Source organism: Haliotis cracherodii, unplaced genomic scaffold (assembly GCF_022045235.1).
Source record: "Haliotis cracherodii isolate W230 unplaced genomic scaffold, xgHalCrac1.p SCAF_16, whole genome shotgun sequence".
In the NCBI taxonomy this organism is placed as follows: Eukaryota; Metazoa; Mollusca; class Gastropoda; order Lepetellida; family Haliotidae; genus Haliotis; species Haliotis cracherodii.
In genome coordinates, this window is record NW_027266271.1 from 19,299,422 (window position 1) to 19,307,839 (window position 8,418).

Sequence of the window (8,418 nt, forward strand, 5' to 3'; positions counted from 1 at the left end):
AAGCGGAAATATATTCATGCATTTTGTGTCACGTGTTTATTTAAGTCCACACTGTGAGGAATGATTGTGTTGGTATCGCATTCGTCTCATTTCATGGCCTACCTTGAACCATGTACATTTCAAATGACTTGCTTTTGTGGTGAAACCGACAACACCACGTGGGTCATATACGCCGAAGCACCCCTCCACAAGGTGTTGCGTAAGCATACTTCCCCCACATCAATAATAATAAGGTACGGTTACCTTTGCTGCGTCGTATAATGTTGTTGCCGAACTTGACACCCCTGCGAGCAACACGTGCATCTGACAAGCAATTGACACGCTAACGCACCTGTGACTTCCACGAGGCGCCTGAAATGTACATCTCCACGTGTGCATCCGGAAAGAACCGATTTTATAATGCATTCTTTGGCAAACGTTCTGATCGAACAGGCATTATTTCCTGGTGTGAGCCAATCAAATACTCGGAGCAAACACCTGACTCTGATTCTAAATTTTATCCATACGAAACGTTCATTTGATATACTCGGCATGTTTTCGTGCTCAACCATGCAATAATAAAAAAAATAGAATATGATCCTGGTTCCCTTACCGATCTCCGCCCCGCCACAAAGAAGTCCACGAGCAGCGGTTTGTATGTTTTAAAACGTTTTGCCCACCTGCTGAGTCACCATAATTTTGCACTTCAAGCTCATTCAGTTGTAACGGTAATCCATTGTATTTACTGCTACCAATTACTGTGTGCAACATGTTGGATGTAGATTACGTTATTCCAGGATGTTGTTTGCAAAGAATGGTGTGCATTTCAAACATATCAGAAATGAACACGATGTTACCTGTGTTAAAACCCCGCTGATGGCTCCTTTGTTCGTTGCGTAAACTCGACAGGTGTTGTGTATGATTCGTCTGAAATTGTAATTACTGTAAATATTTATTTTAATTTATTCGTCAATTATTTATTACCTTTGTGATTTATGTCTTTAGATTTTAAGCCGTTGAAATGTACCTCTCTCTAAGAGGAGGCAAATACACTCTTCACAACAACAGTAAAAATCAAATCAATTTCAAAGCTCTTAGAAAGATAGAACCGCTTGTATCTATTATATATTGGCGTAACACCTATTATCTCGCTACACTGACTGACATTCATCAATAAATGATGAATTAAGTTGAATCTTAAACTCGTAGGATTTATTATCCCAGTTGAAAAAAACCCTGTATTGACATGTGGTGTCGTAGGGTGTTATGTCCAAAGACCAATAGCCACAGTCGAGTGAGTGAGTATGGTTTTACGCCGCTTTTAGCAATATTCCAGCAGTATCACGACTGGGGACAATAGAAATAAGCTTCACACATTGTACGAACGTTGGGAATCGAACCTAGATCTTCGTAATAACGATGGAACGCTTTAACCACAAGGCTACCGCACCGCCCCTCACAGTCGAGTGTTCAAATGAGTTATATGTCGGTAGTGTTAGCAGTCAAGAATAAACAAACGCATACTAAACTCACGCTTCCGTGCTTGACTGTGAAAGATACACCAAACAATGTTGTACAAAATATGATATACACATGGGCATTAATTAAGGAACAAATTCAAAATCAATTCCGAAAAATAATGATAAACCCTCAAACTCAAGTGACACCTTTGGGATAACTTTGGGTAAGTGAGAACGAGAGACCCAGGTACAGCACCAGGAATGGCAGGAAAATTTGATTAGCAGCCTGAAGAGTCGCCTCGCGAATGTCATCGTGAAAGGGGTGGATACTCCGGGTACTGATTGCCGAGTCCGCGGTGATTCCTAGGTCAAGTTAAGTTAAAGACGTTTATTGTATCAAAGGCCATCGGCCCATATACAAGTTCAGATAAATACAGTGGGTGAGAATTTACAGATTGGGAGATACAATAAAAATGATAAAAATATAACATTCATTTAACAATCGGTGATAAGCATGAGGACTTTCTAGAGTAAGGTAATTAAAATTCTGAATTTCCACTCAACATGTTATTTCGTAGTTCCATCCCATGTTTTACAAATAAAGACAGTTTAAACATTACATTGGCATCATTCGATGACAAAAATGACAAACGCTATTCTACTCGTCTTAGATAAGAAACATTCTGGTATATATTTAGTACGTAGTTCTGCATAATAAGGACAATCGAAGGAAAAATGTATTTCGTCTTCTATAGCAGAGTTACAGAATGGACAAATTCTTTGTATTCTTTCAAGTGATATATTCCGTCCATAATTAATCATAAGTTTTGACAAGCCAAGTCTGTATTTAATATATACATTTCTGAGGTGACTATTTGTTAAAACTGATAGATATTTTTTCTGGCTCTAATAATTGCTAATGTCAGCTTCATTATGTGTGTGATGGTAGTGGCAGGTGTTCTCTTAGTCTGTTTACTTCCCTTTTTCCAGAGTGGTTTAAGTGTTCGCTCGTCGCACCAAATGCCCGGGTTCGATTAGTACAATGTGTGAAGTCCATTGCTCGCGTCCCCCTCCGTGAAGCCTATTGCTTGTGTCCCCCGCCGTAGTGACCCTTGAAGATCCGGGGTAGAATAGGTCTTCAGCAACCCATGCTTTCCGTAAAAGGCGACCATGCTTGTAAGAGGCGACTAACGGGATCGGGTGGTCAGGCTCGCTGACCTGATTGATGCATGTCATCGTATCCCAATTGCGTGGATCGATGCTCATGATATCAATCACTGGATTGTCTGGTCCAGACTCAATTATTTTTACAGACCTCCGTCATATAGCTGGAATATTGCTGAGTGCGGCGTAAAACAACAAACAAACCAACCCCTGCCGTAGTAATGCTGAACTATTGCTAAAAGTCGGCGCAAAACCATACTCATTCACTAACTCACTAAAACACTTTGGTTTGATGTTGAAATGTCAGAGTCATGTTAACCTTATTTGGAATCCCCTCTTCACATATAATCATAAGGATGCCAGCGACGCCCTTGCTTGGGGCTGTTGTGTTAATATGCCAAGAATGTGTTAAAACATATATACTTCATATTATTGTAGGTTTGTTTATTTGTTGTTTAACGCCACACCCAGCAGTAGTCCAGCTATATGACCACGGTCTGTCAATAATCGAGTCTGGACAGGTCAATCTAGTGATTGACATCATGAGCATCTATCTACGCAATTGGGATACGATGACATGCTCTCAGTGAGCCTGACCACCCGATCCCGTCAGTCGCCTCTTACGACAAGCATTGGACCCGTGAAGATTCCGGGGTAGAATAGGTCTTCAGCAACCCATGCTTGCCGTAAAAGGCGACTATGCTTGTCGTAAAAGGCAACTAACGGGATCGGGTGGTCAGGCTCGCTGACTCGGTTGATACATGTCATCGGTCCCAATTGCGTGGATCGATGCTCATGATATTAATCACTGGATTGTCTGGTCCTGACTCGATTATTTACAGACCGCCGTCATATAGCTGGAATATTGCTGAGTGCGGCGTTAAACAACCAACCAACCAACCAACGACAAGCATGGGTTACTGAAGACCAAACCCGGATCTTGAGTGAGTCACTGATTGAGTGAGTTGAGTTGAGTTGAGTTCAGTTCAGGTGATTATTGCCTTTACCCACATCGGTAATCTTGCTGCTAGTCGCGACGACTTTAATCTTCAATATGAAGCTCAGCGTCCCACACCTCGCCCCGAAACAAACGTTTGTCCATTTTCAAAACCCAAAATAGATTTACTTTGTGTGAATATGAACATAATTTTTTAAATGTCACAACAAAATGATGATCTATGTTCAGTGCTATTTAATTATAAGTCACTAACTTCCTGACATTTCGTTTTGTAATGTCAGAAAATGTTGCACGAGAAAAAACAAAGGAGTACCAAGGAATTATAAAGTGTATATATAATAATTATATTTATAATATTTTTTTAGCTGTGTGTGTCGAGTCCAGGGTGATTGTAATATTTGCATTTTAAAGGGGTCGGTGTTTAAAACATGTGTCAAACTTAAAGAAAGAACTTGGTTTCTAAGTCTTCTGACCTCAAATTAGAAACCATATCCCTTTGATATTGTACGTGGGGGCACAGGTGGCCCAGTCGTCTAAGGCGCCGCGATCCGCTGTGCAGAGTTGCGTCCCTTGGGCACGCCAGAAACCTATCATTGTGGGTTCGAATCCGGTTCGCCCCGATTATGTTTCTAGGTTTGACAGCACCATACCCGTGCTCGTGGGTCTCACCGAAGTGGTAAACGTCTAAGACCTGCATCACTTCGGGTTTTCCTCCCACATTAAGCCGACATGCCGCGATATAACTGGAATGGTGTAAAAAGCGGCGTACGACAAACCCAACTCCCCACTGATATAGTACGTATCTGAGCGAGTACGCAGTTTGGTTTTACGCCGCATTCGATATTTAGTATAATGTCGGGACACAAACGGACTTAGCCCATTGCACTTATTACAGCATATGAACTTAGAAATGAGTTTGTAAACAAACATGTCTTCGGTTCATTTTATAAACAAACGCTATCATCGGCACTATTTTCCAATGCGATCTTTGCTCGTGGAGAACAGACTCACTGTTATCATAACCACCCAGCGCCATCGTTTCCATAGCGTCACGATGTCGCGTATCGTGGCCGGCTGTTTAACACCGCTGTGACAATTTCCAGGGGTAATAAGTGCAGTGGTTTTAACTTGCAATTGACATTCAAACTTTGCAATTGACAAGACTTGCCAACACAGGCATAAATCATGTGACGATGGTATCATTAATGATTAATATGATCATAAATTGCCCTTTTGCTCGCTGGAGCCTAATCGAGGAAAATGCGTTCAACGGTCGTATTCCGTCTCTATCTGTCTGCAATCTGTTGGTTGTCTGTTTTAGTGTCTGGAAAGACTGCTCGAGTTGGTCTGAGAGTATGTTGGACATGAATAGTGTCGAATACTTTGGAGTGTGATATATGGGTGGGATTGGTGCTGTGTTATTTGTATGCGATGCGTTTTAGCTTGAGTGAATGAGTTTGATGGTTTGCCACTTTAAACCGTTATATCACGGCGCGTCAGCTTTTTGTGGAAGCAAAGCCCAAACTGGTGCAAGCGTTTACCCCTTTGGGAAATGGGGGTGGGGTGGGTTTTTTTTATAGCATAGCTCGTCACGCCGAAGACCCGGGTTCGATTCCCCACATGGGTACAACGTGTGAAGTCCATTTTCCGGTGTCCTCCGCCGTGATATTGCTGGAATATTGCTGAAAGCGGCGTTAAACCATACTCACTCACTCACTAGCAGGGCTATGGTGCTGACAAACCAGGTGAGATATCCAGCGTGAATCTGGGATTCGAACCTGCGTTAATAGATATCTGGCATTTGGTGTCTAAGGGACGCAAGTCTGCAGAGTCGGTCGTACATGCCATCGCTTAGGATCAGAAATCTATGAACAGCGGATCCTGGGAGGACAAAGGGACGTAATTCTTCGAAGCGATTTGCGGCGCTTTTGACAACTGGGCCGCCTATCGGTTTTCCAACCATGCTTGTTTCCAATGATCCTTTCATCCATCCATATTTATCCATGGAAACACATCGTATCCCAAAAGCAGCGACCTATGCTAATGGTGTCACTCACTGGATTGTCTGGCCCAGACTTTTATTTTAATACCACCGTCATATCTGCCCAGTTTCAAGTACACATTTCTAGTTCTCGGTCGAGTCAGCAACACTCTACCAAAGTTCGTGGTGACACTAATTTTAATCTGCAACAATAAAACAGTTCGATAGCAGTGGAGATGGACTGGCTTAGATGGGGTCTCCATGTAGTTGAGTGGTATGTTGTGTCTTTAACGTGTGCTGCTAAACATACCAAGAAGCTGTATATAATTGCGTGAGTAATAACAGTGTGATGTCTGTTGTGTGTCTTTGCGTGAGTGATACCAGTGTGACATCTGTTGTGTAACTTTGCGTGAGTGATACCAACAGGGCTTCTGTTGTGTATCTTTGTGTGACATCTGCTGTGTCTTTGCGTGAGTGATTCCAACATGGCACCTGTTGTGTGTCTTTGCGTGACATTTGTTGTGTATCTTTGCGTGAGTTATACTAGCATGGCATCTGTTGTGTGTCTTTTGCGTGAGTGATACCCGCATGACACCTGTTGTGTGTCTTTGCGTGAGTGATACCCGCATGACATCTGTTGTGTGTCTTTGCGTGAGTGATACCAGCATGGCATCTGTTGTGTGTCTTTGCGTGAGTGATACCAGCATGGCATCTGTTCTGTGTCTTTGCGTGAGTGACACCAGCATGACATCTGTTGTGCATCTTTGCGTGACATCTATTGTGTGTCTTTGCGTGAGTGATACCAGCACGGCATCTGTTGTGTGTCTTTGCGTGAGTGATACCAGCAAGGCATCTGTTGTGTGTCTTTGCTTGAGTGATACCAGCACGGCATCTGTTGTGTGTCTTTGCGTGAGTGACACCAGCATGGCATCTTTTGTGTGTCTTTGCGTGAGTGATACCAGCATGACATCTGTTCAGTGTCTTTGCGTGACATCTATTGTGTGTCTTTGCGTGGGTGATACCAGCATGACATCTGTTGTGCGTCTTTGCGTGACATCTATTGTGTGTCTTTGCGTGATTGATACCAGCATGACATCTGTTGTGCATCTTTGCATGACATCTGTTGTGTGTCTTTGCTTGAGTGATACCAACATGACATCTGCTGTGTTTCTTTGCGTGAGTGATACCAGCATGACATCTGTTGTGTGTCTTTGTGTGAGTGATACCAATGTGACATCTGTTGTGCATCTTTGCGTGACATCTGTTGTGTCTTTGCGTGACATCTGTTGTGTGTCTTTGCGTGAGTGATACCAGCATGACATCTGTTGTGTGTCTTTGCGTGAGTGATACCAATGTGACATCTGTTGTGCATCTTTGCGTGACATCTGTTGTGTGTCTTTGTGTGACATCTGTTGTGTGTCTTTGCTTGAGTGATACCCGCGTGACACCTGTTGTGTATCTTTGCGTGGATACCAACATGATGTCTCTTGCATATCATTAACTCTGTGAGGCAGCGTACACGAAGCACGTTACATGGATGTGTTTGTGTTTGTGTCGTCAATAGAGATTTTTAACCAATGTGTTTCCGTATTGTACATGCGTAGTATGCGATCCGTTATCATATAATGTCATTCTTAAAATAATGAAGTAACTTTAGAAACTGTATGTAAATTCAATGGTTGGCTGCCCAATTTATCATATAGTACCAAATGACTTACAGCCATGTTTGTCCACAAAAACTCACACACACCGAGAATCCCCTATACCTGTTGGGGATACCATAAAATAATGTATGACTCAAACAGACATCGATCTATGAAGCTTCAAAATAGTTCTTGTGTTGTGACCTCATCAGCATATTTATCGAGATACCTTGTTAATCTGATTGGTTAATCGCATCGATGAAACTCTGCATTATATGATCAAGAGATTAATTGTCGTCAATTTAACCGAGGATTTTAACGGGATCCTATTTTTCGTTCAAATCAGGAATGCATTAAATATTAATATACCCATCAATACAGTTGAATAATATTCATTTTGAATCATTCATTGATGCGGTCTGAAGCAACACGTATTCATTCCTTCGAATTAAGGATCTGATTAATGCAATATTTCGTAATTAATATATTGCTTGACGTTGTCCCGCATCATGCAGTTTTCTCATCTGGGAAATTGAATTTCAGCGGCGGGATGACACCGCATACTTCATTTTGACGACGGTTAGCAAGAAAAGGGAATCTTAACTATAAAGTTAAGTTTGAACTAAATAAACCCAAACAAATGTTTTACCTACTATTTATCATGTTTGTGCAACAGGTTGTCCATATCTGCCTAAATTCAGGGCACAAAAATAGATGTCCCGTCGTCGATGGCGTCATTTGTGACGTCTTTTATAACGTCACTGCAAGATATCGTTTTCTCGTCCTGGCATTTGCTGGACTGAGCAGTGATTTGTATTTAATGACGCTTTGAACATAATTTCAGTTATGTCAGCTAAACGATAATCATCGAGCGCTCATTCCAAACACTGTTTAATCACAACATGACGTTTGTGACGTCGTTCTATTTATAATGTCATTTGGGTATGTTTCACAGACAAAAAATCAACAGGTAGTAGACCGCCTCCGTGGTCTAGAGATAGAACGTCCGCCCGGAGAGCGGAAGGTCGTGTCGTACCAAAAGACGTTGTGTTGTTTCCCTGTCTGGCGCTCGACATTAAGGGGCTAAAACAAGGACTGGTCGGCTCGGAGTCAGTATACTGTGTCAGACTGGGGTATTCATGTTAAACTGCGGTATGGTATCTCAGTGGGCTTGCCCTATAAATCGGCATCAGTCCAGATTAGTACTAGCAGCCACATACACATACATGTGCA